At 42.4% G+C, this 20,721-nt stretch overlaps 1 protein-coding gene and 1 non-coding gene across 17 annotated transcripts in view; both read left to right on the top strand.

Annotated features, from left to right (window-relative positions):
- PARD3 (par-3 family cell polarity regulator) overlaps positions 1–20,721 on the top strand; it is a 565,900-nt gene that overhangs the window by 71,396 nt on the left and 473,783 nt on the right. The gene's annotated exons all lie outside the window — the stretch shown is intronic.
- Positions 5,614–5,717, top strand: LOC138375450 (small nucleolar RNA U13). The gene has a single exon (XR_011231519.1). It is a non-coding gene; the product is annotated as a small nucleolar RNA U13 (small nucleolar RNA).

The raw sequence follows: 20,721 nt of genomic DNA, 5'->3' as shown, positions 1-20,721 counted from the left end.
TGTGTTGCTTTGAAACAAACTTGGAGCAATAGTTCAGGTGACGTGATACCTGCTTAGCACCTACTCTAGTCAGCACTAGAGCGGTAAGTGTAACTTTTACACCTGTCAATGTCAGCAGTTACTGTCAAGGACTAAGATTTTAAAAGAGTTAAGATAAAAGACTCGTGTAAAAGACCAGCCCTCCAGATAAGAGTTTTGATTGCAGTTTATAGGGCAGCTGAAGCTCTCATACCAGAATATATTTTCTTTGCATACATTGTCTGCATTGCAGCTTAAGGCTCAGACCTGCTCTGTAGAAGAGTAACTAAAAGAAGATGATCAGTCATAATTTTATATTTTGACATTTCTTTTCCGAATAAGATCGTAATAAAGCAAAGAGAGAAAAAAGTACAAAGAAATCGTTCAAAGCATATTCAATAGATGCTTATAGTGATGACTTCATCATTATGTATACACAAATATTTTTATCGTATGGAGACCCTGCCTGTGGAAATTTGTAGCTGTAAAATTCTTAAGTCTGGGGAACAAAGTTGTGGAACTGACACCAATAGAGCTATGTAACCAGACCAAATTGTGGGCTGCTTCCCCCACCCCCATTGCTTTTGGGATTAGGTCATTTCCCTTCAATTGAGAGACATTACAGTAAGTACACCTGTCAAACTCAATGCTAGATTTATAAAGCATGACTTGAAGGACATGGTTTACTATGTCATATACGGCATTCTCTTTGAGAGTCCGCAAGAGAAGTTTCTTTCTGGCATAGAAATAGTTGGGGCTCTCTTTTCATACATAGGTGCTCATTAAAGGGGATTCCTTCCTCCTCTGGGCTGCTGGAATCCTTCTAGCATCTGTGACCCACATCTGCCCACGGCGCAAGACCTCATGGAGTGCGTTTTGGATACTGCCTTCGGTGTCATCCTCTGTTTTAGCATTTGATTTCTCTACTCCTGATTTATAGGTTATTATTAAAAAATAATCCTTCATTATGCAGGTTTGTGGTACCGCAGATAGTGAAAGCTTTTCAATCTGAAAACTCATTAATTAATTTAGTTTCCAGATCTAGTTAATTTATCCTGTAGAGAAACAAACAAACAAAAAATTTGGATTTTGAGAGAGAGAAAAAGGGAGAATTGTGGTTGTACATAGGATGCCTTTGTATCCCTGCTGCTGCTTTTGATATATTCCTGGACTTCATTTGATGATATGTTGTTAATGATTTTTGTGCCTGTGTCTTTATCTGATTTGGGCATCAGGTTTATGTTGGCCTTTAACAACTATTTTAGGTCTGAATACAGCCCTGAGAAATTATTTTATTGAGCATTTTAAGAAGCACACTAAAATTCTTTATGAATTGCTCTTCAGTTCTGATTCAGGCTATACAACCTATTAAAATTCTCCAAAACACATATTGAAAAAGCCCCTGATTTTGATTGAGGGGGTGACAGTGGATGTGCTTTTCATCAGAAGGGAGGATCTTTCCCTTTTTTGTCCATCTTTTCAAATTTAATCTCTCCCTGGGGATGGATGGATTACAGATGAGCACACAAACAGCCAGGAGTGAAGCGCGATGAACTAGCTGGGCTGCTGTCAGATTTCCGGCCCCTCTCAGAGACTGCTTGTTGCATAATAAAGTTAATTTGTGTGCGTAACTTCCTTCATGTATTTTTAATGAAGTGGAAACTTTTCTGGGCACTTGTCAGGCTAGGTTATTGTAGCAGACTCTTCTATATTAAATCAAGTGATACTATTTAAAGATGTGTAGCTTCCATTTTACACATACAATACTTCAATTCTCACAACAGCTCTTTGGAATAGCACTGTATCTTTTAAAAAGCAGGCTGCTTTCAGCATTTTAAGGGTTTATATTTAGAGTCATGCATCGCTTAAGGACAGGGATTGGTTCTGAGAAATGCATCATTAGGCAGTTTTGTCATTGTGCGAACATCAGAATGTACTTGCACAAATCTAGGTGGTATAGCCGATTGCACGCCCAGGCTGTATGGTACATGGCTTATTGCTCCCAGGCTACAAACATGTACAGCATGTCGTTGTACTGAATACTGTAGGCAGTTGGAACGCAATGGTAAGTGTTTGTGTATCTACAACATACCTAAACATAGAAAAGGTGCAATAAAAATAACAATTATAATCTTACGGGACCACTGTCTTTATGTCGTCTGTCATTGACCAAAATGTGACTGTATAAGGATGGTTTGAGAATCTTGCCTGATGTGAAACCCAGGCTATTACATTCAGTATAACAAACTATTTTAAAAATTAATGTACCTCCTGAGAATTTTGGATTTTTTGATTGCTGCTTCTAGGCAGCGAGAAAGGAAAGACAAGTACGGAAACGGTCGTATTCTGCTGGATAATAAAAAACTTTCACTGGAGCTGGCAGTGACTTCATCTAAATTGGGAACACTTGAATATAGGCAACAGTGTGACATATTAATACTAACTGTAAACCGGTTAGTGTAGCATTAGGATAAATAGAAGTGTATCATTTTAAAGTGGGGAGTACTTTGGGGTATGTATTTATTGGTCTTTTATTAGTCATGTGTTGTGATACATTTAAGGATTGGAGAGAAGTTTGCTGCTTTCTTTCTGAAGTGCCACTAGGTCCCTGCAGTCTGGGGAAGTGTTCAGCATGTGGGATTAGCTGGCTACTAATGTGGCCATCTTTCTAATCTATGAAAATGTCCAGAAATGACATTTACTTAGTGTCAGAATCTTTTAGACATTTTATTTGCTCTTTAATGCACTGGTTTCCTAAAGTATGTTTGTATGTATTGGAAGCAACTATATAATTTTGTTAGATATTCAAGAGCTTAAATTTGAGAGGGTTTTCTAAAAACTGTGTTTAATTACTGAGGAAAATGAAGATCCATTTTACCCACACTTAAGCCTCAGAATACCTAGAATCTGGTAAAATAGACTCAATATACCTGGCCTTTGATCCAGAATGCATCGAAAGGGTCTTATGTTGTCTCAGGGTTGACATTGTTTTTGTTTGTTTTGAGACAGGGTCTCACTCTGTAGCTCTGGCTGGAGCACAGTAGCCTGATCACAGCTCACTGCAGCTTTGAGCTCCTGGGCTCAAGTGACCCTCCTGCCTCAGCCTCTCGAGTAGCTGGGACTACAGGTGTGCACCACCATACCTGGCTAACTTTTAAAAGTTTTTGTAGAGATAGGGTCTCACTATGTTGCTCAGGCTGGTCTCAAACTGCTGGACTCCAGTGATCCTCCCCCTTCAGCCTCCCAAAGTGCTGGGATTACAGGTGTGAGCCACTGCTTGGCTGAGGGTTGACATTGTTGAACACTGCTTGTCAGATATCAGGTACCTCAGAAGACTGTGCCCAATAAATGGTTGTGAGTGAGGATGGAAGGGTTGGTTGGAGCAGGGTGAGTGGATGGGGGTGTCGAATGCTTATGTCATGCACAGTAGGGAAACCCGCTTTTCATTCTCAAACAGGAGAACGTTTAACAACAGGGCTGGACGAACTTTATTCCAGCAACGGTGTGTAGGATTGGGAATGGAGAGAGGTAAGACCAGGGACAGAAAGAAAATCTTAAAGGCTTCAAAGTGTCCATATATCCCCATGTATATAAACTTGATTTTTTTGGTTTTGGTTGAAAGAAGAAACACAGCAGTCTATCTCGTTGCTGCGTATAGACTTGCTTCAGTTAAATGGACATTGGCCCCTTACAAAGCGCAGGTGGTGATGTTTTGCACTTTGAGGTTGGAGCAGTCTGGAAGGAGACTGACTTGGGGTTCCTGGCAGGCTTCCCCTGCCTGCAGAGAGGTAGTTTGGACAGCATTGCTTTAGTGTCATCTGTCATGGCCAGCCTGAGAAAATGAGAAGGTGCCACAGAAAACATCAGAACGTGCAGCTCTTCCCAGGACCCGGGGAGCCCAGGCGGAGCAGGCGCCCACCCTGCTCTACCGCTTAGCTGTGGCGTGTGCTCTCCATGTAGCAGGAACCCACCCCATCCTGCACCTCTCGCTGGCTCACTTGGCTCCCGTGAGCACATGCACTTAGGACTGTTGGGCCAGTGTGTTTAGCTTCTTAGAATGATGTCATAGCCCACCGCGCCGTGTGCAGTGGGGATGGGTGGTCTGATTTCTGTGGGCTCAAAGGATGGTATGATGTCGGGAGGGGCCTTTACATCTTGTGCTACCCCTTTATTTTGCAGGTGGGGAAATGACCAGAGTGGATAATTGCCTCAGTGTACCCGGCTCGTTCTTGGCAAAGCAAAGACTAGGTGATTCCCAGTCCCCAGAAAAGCAAGGAAAGTTGCCAGTAACTGAGGGCTCTGAGACATCCTGAGGCCGGGGGAGAAGCCCCTCTTCCGTCTGTGCTCAGGGCGGAGGGACAGTAAAGAGACGGAATGCTGGCCTTTCCTATACACATGAGAGAGAGAGAGGCTTTTGTTTTAGGAAACCAATGACACTATCTGCTCTAAATCTAAAAATAGAGCTGAGAGCTTTAGGAAGCTCTATGGCATCTGTTAATGGCTAAAACACATTTTAGGCAGAAATCCTCACGGTGCTAATTGATTACCTATATGCATCTTTAAAGCTGGAAAGAACTTTAACCAAATTCCAATCTAAAGAAATGTATACTTAGGTACTGCAGTTAGCTGCTCCACGACCGAGAATGTGGGATTTTTTTTTCTTTTTTAAATCACCAGTGTGTGTACACCCAAGACAGTTGAATTTGGCCACATCAAGCAAGTTATGTTTTAGGTGTACTAGAGAATCTGCCTACTTGCAGAGCAGCTTTGGTTATTCAGTTGCAACGCTATAGTTAGGCTGGGTTACTGATTCAATTGGTGCGGGTTGGGGTGGTGGGTAGCTGGTTAGTAAAGCTCCCCAGGTGTTCTTGATACAGCCAGGATTGCGAAGCATCGTTTATTCCCTCGTTCCTCCTGAGATAGATTAACACTAGGTATCGTTCTCCCCAAAGGTAGAAATCCTGGCTCGTGATAATGGCAACTAATACTTACTGGGCAGTGAATTAAATGCCTTGAGCAATAAATTTTGACAGCTTTTAAAATTTTTGACTTATTTTACCATTTTAACAACTCTGTGCGTTGGGTGCTCTTGTTACTCACCGTTCTCAGATGAGGGAAATTAAGGCAGAGCGAGGTCGAGTGATTTGCTCCAGCTGGGTCCTTCATTGGCAACACCTGTTGCTCGTGCTGAACGAGCTGATGCTGCCTCCGTATTTATTGGCAGAGGCTGTGTAGCTCGTGAAGGTGGTTTTAAAAGCTCTGGCGTTTGTGCTGCTTAGGCATTTGCTCCAGAGCTCGTCTTCTTTGTCCCTCGGATTACAGCGTCCGGTGGTCTGTGTGACATGTAGCACGGTGAGTTGTCTTATCTGTCCCCAGAGCTCTCCCTCACCCAGCCCCTAGCCTTTGGTGTTAAGAGTTAATAATACAGCATAGCAATAGAGAGAAAAACAAAAATATCTCATGGTCTGTTTTCTAATTCCTGGGCTTAAGGAAAACTAGCCAAATTAACTTATATGTATTTTTTCCATTGTAATATTTTCCTGTGGTTCTATGTGCTATGTTAACTGTGGTCCTAATCAAATTATTTTAAATATAATCCTTTTGTAGTTCATAAGCAGGATGATTGGGTTTTCAGGAGTGTGCATGAGATAGGCCTCCGTCAATCCTTGTTACGAAGTTGGCACATTCCCTGTCTAACTTGCAAAAACATTATTTTAAATATTTTATTGGGATTAGGAAGAGGGTGGCCTATATGTAACCTAATATTTTTTACTAGCAAGCTTAGAAATTTACTAGCAAATTTAGAAATGTATGAGCTTAAAAAAACCAAGTCATATAAGAAAATTGAAGGGAAATAAACAACAGTGCTGTCTCCACCATTTTAAACGAGTGGGTGCTCCTGCAAGCTTTTACAAATGGCTATTATTTGGAAGGTCATTTTTTTTTTTTTTTTTTTTTTTTGAGACAGAGTCTCACTCTGTTGCCTGGGCTAGAGTGCTGTGGCGTCAGCCTAGCTCACAGCAACTTCACACTCCTGGGCTCAAGTGATCCTCCTGTCTCAGCCTCCTTGAGTAGCTGGGACTACAGGCATGCACCACCATGTCCGGCTGATTTTTTTCTGTATGTTTTTTAGTTGTCCAGCTAATTTTTTTCTTTCTTTCTTCCTTTCTTTTTTTCTTTTTCTTTTTCTTTTTTTTCTGAGACAGAGTCTTACTCTGTCACGCCGGCTAGAGTGCCGTGGCATCAGCCTAGCTCACAGCAATCTCATACTCCTGGGCTCAAGCAATCCTACTGCCTCAGCCTCCCGAATAGCTGGGACTCCAGGCATGCACCACCATGCTCGGCTAATTTTTTCTATATAATTTTAGTTGCCCAGATAATTTCTTTTTATATATATATATATATTTTTTTTAGTAGAGACGGGGTCTCGCTCTTGCTTAGGCTGGTTGTGAACTCCTGAGCTCAAAAGATCCTCCTGCCTCAGCCTCCCAGAGTGCTAGGATTACAGGCATAAGCCACTGCACCTGGCCTTCTATTTTTTTTTTTTTTTTTTAAGTAGAGACAGGGTCTCGATCTTGCTCAGGCTGGTCTCGAACTCCTGAGCTCAAAACAATCTGCCCGCCTCGGCCTCCCAGGTGCCTGGCCTGGAAGGTAATTTTAATTGCATGGAGAAAGCCAAAGATCACCATGCTTTTTTCCAACTACATTGCACTGACTTTTTTTTTTTTTTTAAAACCTTATGAGTGTTATCTAGAAAAGTATCCTAAACAACAGAGGATACGTCTTGTAGCCTCCTCAGATTGTATTTTCTCGTGAACACTTGGGTTTATTTGAATTTCTGATTAAACTGTTCCCATGGTGGATATGAAGGTTTCATTAAGAACATGTTTTTGGAGCCTGGCACGGTGGCTCACAGAGTTTGTAATCCTGGGACTTTTGTGTGGCTGAGGTGGGAGGATTGCTTGAGGCCAGAAGTTCGAGACCAGGCTGGGCAACATAGCTAGACCTCATCTCTGCAAAAAGTAAAAACATCAGCTGGACGCCGTGGCTAGTGCCCATTGTTCTAGCCTGGCTGATAGAGTGAGATACTGTTTCTATTAAAAGGAAAAAAATGTTTTTGCCTCGATGATGTAAGAACTCCCATTTCTCTCTGTAAGAATAGGAATCTGTATGCTCGTAGAGTGCCCTCTATTGGCGGCTGTGGGTTTTAATAGAAGTAACAGACGTGGGAACTCAAACTTGACACTCAAAGGGGCTCTCAAGCCAGACTCCCCGTCCGCAGTGACCTCTGTTGAGTGATTAACCCGCCTGAGGTCTGTGCAGACAGCCCCTAAAGACGCCGCCCCCATCCCTGGTCCGTGCTTCCCTGCGGTGTGGTGCAGACCCTCAATGCCTCCGATCGATACTGCAGCGTATTTGAAAACACAATGTGCTAGGATGATGCACAATGTATGAAGTGGTTGGGTTTTTTTCCCCTGCAAGCAGGGAACAGCTGTGGAAAATAGGAAGTTTAAAAGTTTGCTGACGACATAAAGCTGAGATTAATTACCACGATAGGATTGTATGGAATATATTTTGTTTTTTAAAACATTGCTTGGAATAATCAGTAATCCAGGCTGAAAGACGTTTATGATTTTAGCTGAGACAGATGTTGACTTTAAAATGTGGGGAGTCAGTTACAGAAATCAAAGGCATTGTGTTCCTTTACAGAAAAGAATAGAAAAAAGCAACCAGAAAGGAAGCGTAATGGCCCCATTGGTGGGTGGGGGAAGTGTTTGTGTCTGTCCCAGATGTCATTCACTGATGACTTTTCTCATAAGGTTACGTTGGATACATATAAATAAAAAGTAAATCCCTTCAGAGTGATATACGTATTTTTTAAATTATTTTTTTAAGGGAAAATTTCAAATATGCTACGGTTGTTAAGAGAATAACATACCTCCACGTACCTATCACCCAACTTCAACAATTAACATGTTTGGCCAATCTTGTTTTTTCTATATCCCTGCACTATTTCCATCCCATCATTTTAAGCAAATCCCAGATATCGGACAGACCAGTAAATATTTCATTATGTTCAATATGTGTATTTGGCAGATGGGAATATTAAATTAACATCCTGCCCTCTCTGCCCTCAGCCACACTTTGTAAAGATGATTCTGTGGCTCGAAAGATGGTTTTAAACAATGCTTTGTGATGGAGGCCTTACACAGGTGTTAGAGCCTAGGCAAGAAGACGCGTGGGACAGGTGTGCACAGGAGGTGTGGGGCAGGTGTGTCCCACTGTGAAGAGTGAGACGGAGCGATTGTAGGGCGCTGTGCAGACATCAAGCCTAACCCCAACCTGCTGTCACTTCAGAGTAAGTGGCCAGGCCAGTTCTTCAGTCCTCACTTGTCACAACACCTCCGTGGGTGATTTTTATGTTCGTAGTATACCCTGCTGCCCTGTGCAGAAGCGTTGAGCCAGTTTATTATTAAAACATGGATTAGGTGCACTGTAATTGGTTTCCTGTGCAGGCGACAACCAGTGGAAACAGCAAGGGTGACGATGACAGCGTGGGGATGGGCAAAATCTTCCTTGTTACTGTTTAGACCATATTAAAGCCATTGATTTCCTAGTGTTAGAGTTGCTATATTTACAATTTAATATCTGCTTAATTGACGGTATTGGTGTAACCCAGAAATGTGTTTTTTCATAGAATGTGGATTAGCAGTGATACTTAACGCTTTATTTATATCTTCCACCAGATAGCTGAGGCTGTCATACTGGATTTCTTACTTGCTGCTTTACTTTCATGCTAATTGGTGAAAGCTGGGGCTCTGACAACTGTGAGAGACGCCCGTACAGCTGTGTGTGTGTGTGATCTGAGATGTGGGACAAGGCGCTTTGGTCCCCTGGTGCCCCATGAGTGGATGGGCCCCCTGGTCACTTAGCACATCACTTGTGGACAGCAGACACTCTCTGGGAGTGCTCTCGACCTCCTCCTCAGTCTCCCCTTCTGGCTCCGGCTGGGAGTGTCACAGTGTTGCCCAGCAGCTGTGCTAGGCTGGACACCAGGGTTGGGTTCCCTGCCCCGCTGCCCGGGCACACCCTGTGTGTGCAGCTGAAGCATTCCTGGGGTGTCGGCCTCTGTTGTTCTTTTCACATGGTTTACTTTACACCCTGTTCTTCCCTTAGTTATTTGACTCTTTTCAAAGACAGGGTGGAGGTATAGGGAAGAAATAACTTAATTTGAAGATTAGAATTCTGTTACTTTTAGAATGCAATCCGCTCAACTCTGCAGTTGATTTCTTTTGGTTGCCATCGCTCTTTGTAAAGAGCGACGTTCCTTAAGATTTATTAATATATATAACCAAGTCAGTTTTTGCCTCAGTATCATATTACACAAGCTACTTCAAGGGTATTTTGAGTATTTAATATAGATTAAAAACTAATCACCATTCTTAAGATATTTCTATTGCTTTTCTGGTATAATGCAGTACAAAGTTCTATCAAATGCCCTCTAGTTAGCCTGAAAAGTGTTTTCTTTACTTCATCTTAACGTTGTGGCTTTTGATTGAGGGTGACAGTCCTTAAAGGGAAATTATTTTGTTTAAATTACAGTGGAGTTAGCTTTACACAATTAGGGAACGTTTTTATGATATAGGTGGTATATACTAAGGCATATATTTTAATAATAAATACTATTTAGGTGAGTTGAGAAGAATTTTTGATTCAGTACAAAATGGCATTTACAAAGCAAACTTTTAAAAAGTTACGAAAAACAAAAAAAAGTGTTAGTGTACATACGTGTGTGTGTGTGTATATGTGTATGTGTGTAAAAAAAAAAAAATTAAAAAGAATGTCAGTAACACAAACTAGGTTCATTTACTCCAGGGAGAAATTGTTTCCTAACATGCCTTGTACCATGAACTAAAATTTTGGTGCCAGTCCTGTTCCTGGGTCCATCCAATATAGGGACATGTTTTTGCAGGAATATCAGGTGACTGAGACAGGGCCGGGAGGTTTCGCATCAAAACAAACACCCACGTAACCACGTGGACTTTGCCCTGCAAGTTGTTTGGTATCATAGATGTTCAGTGAGAACGGGTTCTAGTATTCACCTGTGTGGCTGTGCTAATGTTATGGTAATTAAATCACACTGTGATAGTTCCTACTCAGCTGTAATATGAGAGTTGAAGGTCTCGAACTTAATTTAGATAAATTCGTAGTCCAAATCTCTAGTTGGCCTCACATATCTTTATGTCTTTCTGGTGGGAAGAAGGGAAAGAGGGCCGTGGATTGAGGTTATACTGGAAACGTCTGAGTGCTGTGTGATGGAACAGGTCTGGCTACACGGGCGGGTGGTGGTTTCTCTTGCTCTCATAGGAACATGTTTTTGGCCCTAGTTGTCCAACGAGTTTTGTGTTTTCCTTGTCTAGTCTTGTTGACCTGCTATTTATATTAGTCTTTTGATAAACAGAGCTGCTGCAATACACCAAGGGAATGTTTTAAGGAACTAGTAAAACAAATTTGAGGGCTGAGAGTTTTATCCAGAAAGGATTTGACGAGAAAAAAAAACAAAAAAACAAAAAAAAAAACACACCACCAAAAAAACGAGGGGGGGGGTGGTATGGCGGGGAGTGGTAGTGGAGAATGATGCAACTCTATGATAATACAATAATCCTTCAAATTTTAGAATTTGATTTTGGGGCTTTGGAAATGCTCACTTTTCCTCTTTTAATCTTCCATTGTGGATTTACATCCGCTTTTGTTGGCCGCATATTACCTTGTTATATAGGTAATGATGATGACATTAAGGTTAGGATTCAAGCACTGGCCACTTCCACACCGATCTAAAAAGGGCTCTGCCCTAGTCTACCCTGAGAAGGGATCTCGTGGATCTGGCTCAACTCAACATGCCCACATACGGGGGGGGGGGAAAAAGAATGAATAAGGTAAAAACCCAAGTGCTGAAGGCATGCATTGTGTCCTGGCTCTATTCTTAGTGGTTCCAACACACCGTATATGTTTTGACCTTCTCACTTTTGTCCTAAGATTTCCCCTGATTGAAATGAAATAATTCCTCCATGAAGTGTTCTTTCTCTTTAGTGTTTACTGAATTTTTGTAATTCCTGTACTGCTGGGTTGGCACTTCATTTTTATATTTAAGTACTGTGAGCGAACTTTGCATCTACCTGTGGCTTGCCTCCCAAAACCGATGTTAAAGTCTTGGAGAGCTGGGGGTGTTATTACAGACTTGATTGTACCCCCTTTATTTCAAAATGTAATTACTTTCAGACTGGATAGGCGTGGTTGTCTTCTACTTAGGAAAAAAGGCTGCCTGGGGTGTGTTGAATTTTTGCAATACAGCCTCATGGACTGGTAGAGCAATGTATGAACCTCAGATAATCCAACCCCTTCATTTTTATATAAAAGGCCTTACTTGGGTGCCCATAAAGAGGAAATAACTTGTGCAGTGTCGGGCCACTTAACCACACAGAATCATTTTATTGCCTTTTCTGTGGCTGCTGGTAGGAGGGGGCTTGCACTTGCTAGATGCCCTTGTCACCGAAGCACAGGTTTCTTGTCGCACACTGTGTGCCTTTCCAGCTTCGCAAACTACTTTTGCTCCTGTTTTGTCCCCTCCCCCTGTCTGATAAGTTTATGGTTACGAGTTTTATTGTTGTTTGAGGTAGTCCATCTGACACTTTAATTACTAGTTGTGTAATTATGTTTTGCTTGAGTTCTCATAGAGCTGATTTGTTTCCTTCCGTGCATGATTTTGTCAGATACTTCAAAGTGTCCTACAGAATATTAATAGTGCAGACCAGTTGTATTTGTGCCTGCTATATTTTCTGCTTTTGTGCTTCGATTGTGTTGCTTAATTTTTTTTCCCTAAGATACTATATACCGTAATTTCTTAAAATAAATTGAAGGCACAGGTAACTAAATATCAAATATCTCATAAGGGGAAACTTCACAGGAATAGAGAACTAGCCATGTATTTAAGGGATTAATGAATTATACAGAATTAACATATGTAATCACCTTTATGTGTATTTCATAAGGTATCTCGGAGCCCTTCTTTACAAATTGTCCCATTTTAAATGGATGTCCCTATTTGAAACTGACCAGATTACCCAAGATAAAGTCTTGAGTCATACTAGAGCCTTTCAGAAAAAAATCTAACTGGCAACAAATTTTGAAACAAATAGGTTAGTAAAGGAATACAAATTGATGTTTGACTTGAGATAGTAACGGATATCAAGGAGTGTTCTAGGGTGTGGGGGCTGTGTTGGAGGGTCCCCGTGGTTTCAAGTGCCAGACTACAGCTTCTAGAAGGATAGGGACCACTCACTGCTATAATCCTGCATCTAGGTTGGTGCGGAATGAGTGTTCCATAAACACTTAATGAATACTGTTGCCTGTCAGACTCATCAGGGTGATACATTGTAAAACATGCATATCTTCAAGACACTATTTTAAGTGCTTTGAAGAGTTGGGGCATAGATAAAGTATGTCATGGACAGATACATTGAAGCCAGGAGTTGAATTTTGAGTAAGATTTCTGCAAGTCAAAAAATGGGGACGGATTCCAGGAGGTACGAACAGATAAGTCTGAGCAACAAGGAGATCGCATGGACTGAATCGTTCCTATCTTGTTCTATATGAATATACTTATTAATGCCCTTGGTCTGTCTGTGTCACTCTGTCCCTGCTGAAAATCTTTCCTAAGCGTTGACGCGTGTTTCTTGCCTACAAAGATGTCCATGGTGCTAAGGTTCACGGAGCACCGTCTCGTCTCTGGCAGATCTTTTGGAGATACCATCACAGATCCCTCCCTTCGTAGGAGTATCCTGGGTAGAGAGGGGAACCCCACCTCTGGCATCAGCAACTCTCATCAGCAACTCTCGGGAGACATTGGGAACAGGCCCCTCCACCCTCCCGAGTGACTGTGGTCTGAGCTATCTCGCTGTCGGGCGTCCACTGCCTTGGGGGCCACGCTCGTGCTGTGATGTGGGGGTGCTGTGGGACTCTAACCTGGACCCCACCCAGCATGGGGTGTGCTGGCTTCGAGTACAGGGGCCACAAGGTGCAGCTGGGTGACTGTTGGCCCAGGATTCCAAGTCGGCAATCAGAGGTAGGTGCAATCCTCTGTGAGAATTCCTTATTTCTTAATAGACTCCTCTGCTGTCTTAGTTTAGGAACGTTTCTTCCTATTGAGCTGTGTTTAGTAGGGCCAGGTGTGAGGAATTAACACACAGTTAAGTAATTTGAGAGAATTTCCTTCAGTAAGAAAAATCGGGAGGTAGTTTTTGGATTAAGTAATGTGATGGGGGCCGTGGAGGAGCTGCTTTGGGGTCAAGTTTTTTGTTTGTTTGTTTTAGAATTCGGAGCCATTTAGAATTTATCGTGTTTCAGTGAGGTTTTCTTTCCAGATCAGAAAAATTCCTTTTGGTCTGAGTCAGCCTCTCTTGTTTGAGAGAAGTTAGTTAAACGTGAGAGGTTTTCCTTTTGTTAGGTGGGATGAGTAACCTTCAGGATCTGCTAGGTTTGGTTGTTTTGGATTATTTCTTTTATAAATATAAGAGAAACATTCAACATTTTAATTGGCCTTTAAAAACATCACACAGTATAGTAGTCACTGTCTTAACCGCTTGTGTGTGCGCTGCGGGTCCCAGAGGCTGTAGGGTGGGTTTCTATCTCGAGGTGTCCCTGACTATTTTATGTGTATGGGTTGTTTTTTCTACAGCTTTGAATCCAGCCCTGCCCGAGCATGGGAGGGAATGCATCTTAAATTTGTTTCTCTTTGATAGGTCACATAGTGTGAAGCATGACTTCCTCAGTATTTATTGTTTTTCCCCATTCTAAGGGGACTGGGGGAAGGTCTTCTATCTTGGTTGTTGCTTCAATTTCTCCCTTTCAAATTTGTCCCCTTGGCAAATTTGTCAGACCCTCCTGGAAGAGGCAGCGTGTCCCGAAGCGTGGATTTCCACGTCCCATTGGAGCCATGTCTGAGCCAAAGCTGCCCTTGCTGTGTCATGTTAGTTACGTGGTGGTGATCTTGGACAAATCAAGTTTCCTGGTCCTTAGCCGCCTCATCTACATAGGGGAGCTGGAAGCATTTGCCTTGCAGGACTGATGTGAAAACCGTCACGTGGGAAGGAGGGTTGCACGTTAAGAAGTGCCCCGTGATCGGGCCCCACGGCTGGACCCGTGTGGAGCGTGGGTGAGGGAACAGAGTGGTTGCTGATGGTGGCAAACCTTGCAAACAGATTTCGAGTTCAGGAGCAGAATGTCCTGTAGGTCCACACTGACCTTCAGGGACTTAGGTGTGGATTATTGCATATCTGTTGGCTCTGTTTCCTTCCTTGAGTAAAGCCTTCTGTTCCCTGTTCACCAGCTCACCAGGGAACCCGGCGTCCCATCCCCTGGCGCATCTTAAACCTGCCAGGACTAGAGTGGGGTGAATCTTTGCCTTGCCCTCCTCCTGGGGCCTGAGCAAGTGTATCCAGGCTCGAACTCGCTTCTGCCTGGAACCCAGTCACGCTGGGGACCCTCCTGTGGGTGAGGACAAAGGTATTCGCGCTGCAATTTGGGCTCCTTTCTGTCGCAAGGGAAAAGTATCTGGATGTCGTCTTTCCCGCATCTCAAATGTTGTGTGGAATGTAAGCTAGAATAACCACAGGGCATTTCCTGAGCCAGCCCAGCGAGGCAGCAAAGGACACAGGGTGAACGGGGGCGTTGGTTCTGACACGGCCCGGCATGTCCACGGAGTGTCTTCTGGCAGTTAGGGGAGCACAGGCCTGTGTTTGTTGATTATATTCTCTGGGAAACTGTTATGTAAGTTCTTTCCTTTACCCAATAAGGATATTGTTTTTATTTTTTTCTTTAGTACTCACCATTTATACAACACAGTACTTTGTTCTTTGTTCTATGCTTAAAAAAAAAAAAAAAACAAAAAAACAAAAAAAAAAACTACAACTGAAGATGGTCCCTGCCTTTGGGGATCTTACCTAGAGATAAACAAAACACCAGGCATGTACAGGAAATAGGCTATTAAGTGACACATACGTGGTCTGGATAAATACTTTAGGGTTGGAGCACATTTCACAGAGGAGGTGGTTTTTGAACTTTATTTGGAAAGATAATACATGATCTGGGTGGTTGGAAGCGTGGAGATGAAAGCATCTAGCTGTGTGGAAGAGAATGAACGAAAGCATGAAGATTAATTAATTCACTCGACTGATATTTCTGTCTCAGACACTTTTCCCGGTGTTTGGGGTTTCTTGGTGAACAGAACAATTGAAGATCCAGATACGGTGAGGCAGTGTTGAGACCTGTCACGAGAAACAGTCTTGGGAAGACCTTTGAGTGTTTGGCCCAGGATGTTGGAGTTTTGACCTTGACAATGAGTCACTGCGAGTGACTCATAATACAGGACAGTGACATGATAACGGGGATATTTTGTGAAGATAAATGTGGTAGCAAGGTGTGGGGCAGGCCTGAAGAGACAGGAGTCCAGCATCGGGGAGATGAGTTGAATGGTAGCTATTGAGTGCATAGAGTGGAGGGAATGGGAAGGGAAGAAACGTATTCGCTGGTTACTTAAGATGATATGATTTTAAAATTGCAAACACATTTATTATGGAAAGTCAGAAAATATAGGCAGGTACTACCCATTGTGTATAGCAATTCTTCTTGTCTTTTGTCTATGCCTATAGGTAGCACGCCCCTCAAACTAAAGGTGAGATGATCCCTTGGTATTGTGTGAACAACATCTTGAATTGCTGTATCTTGTTTCATTGATTGTACTCAGCCTATTTCTTGTTTTATATATAGCTGGTTTCTTATTCTCTATTATATATTAAAACATCTGATTCAGTACATCTTAACCATATATCTTTCTCCACATTTTTCATTATTGGGTCAATGAGTATGCTCAATTATAAGCATTTTGAAGCATGGTGCCAAATTTCACCCCCCCCCCCGTCCCCCCTCTCTGCCCAAACATGTGTGACAGTTTAGTACTAAGGAACAGTATGTGAGAATGCTGGCTTCCTGTATTCTCATGAACCCTGGGTCGTTAAATTTGTTTACAATTAATCTGGTTTGCCAATTTGTTATGAAAACCTTAAATAGTAGCTGAGAGGATCGTACACAGTACAGCTATTGTCGGGTGACCTCTGGTGGGGCTTGGCCGGGGCAGATGGGAGATTCTGTGATGAGAGAGCCCCGAGGTACATCCCTGTCCCTCCCTGCTTTGGGCTGTGTGTGTCTCTGCAGTGGCTGAGTCTCTTCCCGAGTTCCAGCTCCTGCCTCACTGTCCTCCATGGGTCCAGCTTCGCCAGGCACTGCAGCCTCGGGCTCTGGAGCCACCTCCCTTTGTCCTTTAAGTACCTTCCTGCTCCTGCTGATCTGTGGGGACCCCCATCCCCACCCACTTCCACCCTGGTTTGGAGTGTCAACTCTGCTTACGAGTCTTTGCAGCCAATTCCCTATATTAAATTCCCTCTGTGTAGGATACTTGGGGTGATTTACATTTTCCTCATTGCACTCTGAATGTTAGGTATTTATTTGTGGGGTGTGTGTATGCATGTGTACAGGGTGAGCATCCTGAATCCAGCAATCTGCAATCCAAAATACTCCAAAATCTGGAACTTTTTGAGTACTCACATGATGCCATAAGTGGAAAATTCCACACGGTACTTAATACAAACTTGGTTTCATGCAAAAAAATTTTTTGAAAATACTGCATAAGATTACCTTCAGCCTATGTGTCTAAAGTGTTTATGAAACATGAATGAATTTTGTGTTGAGACTTGGGTCCCATCCCCAAGATATCTCATTGTATGTATGCAGATGTTCCAAAATTCGAAAAAATCAGCAATCCCAAACACTTATGGCCCGAAGCATTTCAAGTAAGGGGTACTCAACCTGTATATGTGTGTGCATGTGTACATGTAAATGTGTGTGTGTGTGTGTGTGTATGTATGTATATTTTAGCTATTTTAAAGTTAGTAGCAGACATCTTGGCACTTTAAATACTTCAGAACATATCCCCTAAGAATAAAAATGTTTCCTTGTATATCCATAAAACTGTTATCACACCTAAGAAAAGTAAGAATAATTTCCTAGTATCATCTGATATCGATTCCATATTAAAAACACCCAAGTTGTGCCAAGATGTCTTTTACAGTGACTTCTTTAACCCCAGCAAGGATCCAGTCAAGACTCACACCTTGAATTTCGTTATGCCTCCTTAGTCTCCTTGATCTAGAACAGTCCTCCAGATTGTTGTAGTAGTTTTGAGACAGGGTCTTGCTCTACTGGCCAGGCTGCAGTGCAGTGGCATCATCACAGTCCACTACAACCTCCAACTCTTGCCCTCCTGCCTCAGCCTCCTGAGTAGCTGGGACTACGGGCATGCCCCACCACACCCCCCTGATTTTTCTATTTTTGGTAGAGATGGGGTCTTGCCCTTGCTCAGGCTGGTCTTGAACTCCTGACTTCAAGCGATCCTCCTGCCTTGGTCTCTCAGAGTGCTAGGATTACAGATGTGAGCCACCGGGCCTGGCCCCATCCAGATTGTTTTTTTAAAGACGGGCTTTTAATATTTTCTCTTGAAAACTTTCTATTCTACTGACTGAAGAAATGAACTACAGATACACTCTTCACCCAGAGAATCTCATCAGTTATTAACATTTTGCTACATTTGCTTTTTTCTTGCTATATAAACACATAGATACGCATTAGCAATAATGCTAATTGTATTATGTGGGGGGAACCATTTGAGACTAAACTACGGATAATATAAGACTTCTTACCCCTAAAAACATCAGCATTCATTCCCTCAAAACAAGAATATTTTTTTTATTCATGATAAATTATTAAGTGAACAGTGCAAGTTAAAAACAATAGTTTCATTTTTTTTTCCCCACCCCCCTTTCCCGAGTCAGCACCTTCAAGTGTTACCACTCCCCAAACGGTGCGCAATGCACTCATTGTGTAGGCATACCCCCATCCCCTCCCCCACCCCCCACCTCAGTCTGATGTCCAGTTGGTGTCGTTCCCAGATTTGTATTTAGGTGATGATCAGGGAAACCAATTTTCTGGTGAGTACATGTGATGCATGAAAACAAGAATATTTTTTAAGTGATCACAGTACAATGATCACATTCAGGAAATTCACCAGTTGTATGAATCTGTTACCTAATATGACAAATTTATTCAGTCGTCCTTTTAAGCAATTTTTTTCTTGTGCAGACGCAGGATCAACTCTTGGATTCGTGACACCACTGTGCTTAAATGTCAGGTGGAGTGGCTTTTTTTTTTTTTAATCAGTGCAGTTGGGTTATTTAAATAAAAAAAAACAAACCAAAAAAACGTTCACGTTATGGAATTGCCTGATTGCTTCCCTGTGGTATGATTTACCTTGGTTCTCTGTCCCCCATATTTCTTGCCCGTGAAAAGTGGTCATGGTCTGAATAGGTTCAGTCGGAGGAGGAAGCTGCTGCCGTTAGGCATGAAGGCAACAGGAATTTCGTTTGAGAAGGCAGATAAGTTATAGAAGCTTAATAAATTTGAAGTAAAACCAGGACTTGATAAAAACATTGTCCAGTTGTGAGTTATTCCCAAATGGGGTGTTCTTTTATTCGTTGTATAAAAATTTCCTGGCAGGCTTTTTAAAACAAGCTCCTTGGGGGATTCAGACAGCTCCCAGGGTGATGGGCAGTGAAAGGTGGATGTTTGAAATGGGAGTGTTGGGAGGACTCTGGTCTATGAGGACGTGTTTTTTTTCAATCCTCTGCCCAGAGCATAGTTGAAACAGCTGAGAGAGACTGTCTGACAGTGAACACTGAGACTGATCTATATGCTTGTCACAGGAGACGTGGTAACCATTTAAAAGAGGTAATAGCTAACATGTGTTTGATTGAAGAAGTCTGGGTAAGACCACTACACCCATGAATTTATGGGCTAACACATACTATGTAGAAGAAACAGTGTTTAAGCTTCGTCCCCACCCTCCACACCCATTCTGAGTCACTGGTTCTCAAACATTAGTATGTATCAGAATCACCTGGAGAGCTTGTTTAAATGCAGATTGCTGGGTCCCACCTCTAGAGATTTTGATGCAGTAGGAACCCGGGTGTACCTAGCATTGGAATTTTGGATGAGTTCTCGTGTGATGCTGCTGTTGGTCTGGACTCCACTTGGAGAACCACTGCTTTAAATCATGGATATGAGATCAGAGCATGTAATAAAATATTTAGATGAATGGTCTTTCCAACTTGGTTTTACCAGCACAAACCATTTTATTAAAAGGCATATTTTATGGACTTTCTCTTTCTGCACTATATTAGAACTGGAGCTGTTGCAAAGAGGTTGGGAAGAGGGGCTGTAGAGAGAAGACAGCAGCCTGATGCTGTAGATTGCAACTCGTTGGTGTTAGTCTGAGAGAGGGCAGACCAAGGTTGGGGTCCTGGCTGACAGTATTTATTAATTGTGACCTCTTGTGAGCAATTTATGCTCTGTGAGTCTCAGTTCTCTGGTCTGAAAATAAGAATTATAAACCCACCCCAATATTAATGCACACGAATGCATTTTGAAAATTGTAAAACAGTGCAGGTGTAAATGGTGGGTAGGTGCTGTGTCACTCATGCTGTGGCTCTGTCCTGTGCCAGCTCTGTGGTCGGGGTCCTTTCCCTCGACTTGCATGGAATGGTGGAGGCTTTGAGGGTCATAGGTGACTGTGTTGACGTGGAAGTCATGCTGGATTTGGAGGTCAACAGTGGGCTGATGTCCCATGTCAGTGCACAATGTGTGACCCTAGGAGAGATCATGTGCTAGTTCTGATAAAGTGAGATGGCTGACAGTTATTTCCTTGAGGTTGGACCTCACCTTTGATGTCATGCTGCCTTTTTTATTTTTGATTGACATGATAAGTGAAGCCATCCACACTTCAAGGGAGGCAGCAGGTTCGTGGTTTGCTTTGTGTGTGTTGTGGTGCTGAGGTGTTGGTGTTGGGTGTGGTTTGGGGCCAGAGAAGTGGAGGCCGAGGAATGCACTGACTATTACATATCAGCCCCTCTATGGTGGTACAGGGCATTATTTTAAGGTTGAACGTCAGCTGTGACATCTGACCATATGCGTCTTCTACCCTCATTGAGAAGGCGGCACAAAAATCTGTTTAATGTTTAACAGGATAACTAACAACATTGAAAATTGAGTCCTGTGTTTCAGATTATATGAAGATAGAGGCATTTTTGAAATGGAACTGATGAAATCCCGAAAAGTCAGAATTGCCTTATTATGTCTGTCTTAAGTGCCAATGATTTATTTATTTTTTTTTAAAGAGAACTTCAGAATATATTTTAAAGATGTTTTCATTTTGGCTTATATAAAGGTTTACTTACCCAGAGAATCTAGAATGATGCATAATTCCTGTTGATTGTGCTCTTCTGTTGATTTTAAAAAATGTTTTATTTGTTATATTGTTAACAGTGACTTCCTTTGTCTTAGCAACAAAGTTATCCTGTGGCTAATTGGATTGATGGATGCTAAACCGTTAAGCTCTGTGCAATGGTTATTAAAGGAATTTTTCAAACTGTTTTCTGGAAGGGGTTCCCTCCACCCCCCCAAATCCTCTGTCTTCTGTGTTCTGAGGGGGCTTGGTTTCTGTCTGTTTTCATAAATTGCGTTGGGTTCTCTGTGGGACTT

The sequence above is a fragment of the Eulemur rufifrons genome, chromosome 25 (genome assembly GCF_041146395.1).
Source record: "Eulemur rufifrons isolate Redbay chromosome 25, OSU_ERuf_1, whole genome shotgun sequence".
Lineage (NCBI taxonomy): Eukaryota > Metazoa > Chordata > Mammalia > Primates > Lemuridae > Eulemur > Eulemur rufifrons.
Note: the sequence above shows the minus strand (reverse complement) of the source record. Positions and strands in the feature narration are given on the sequence as shown.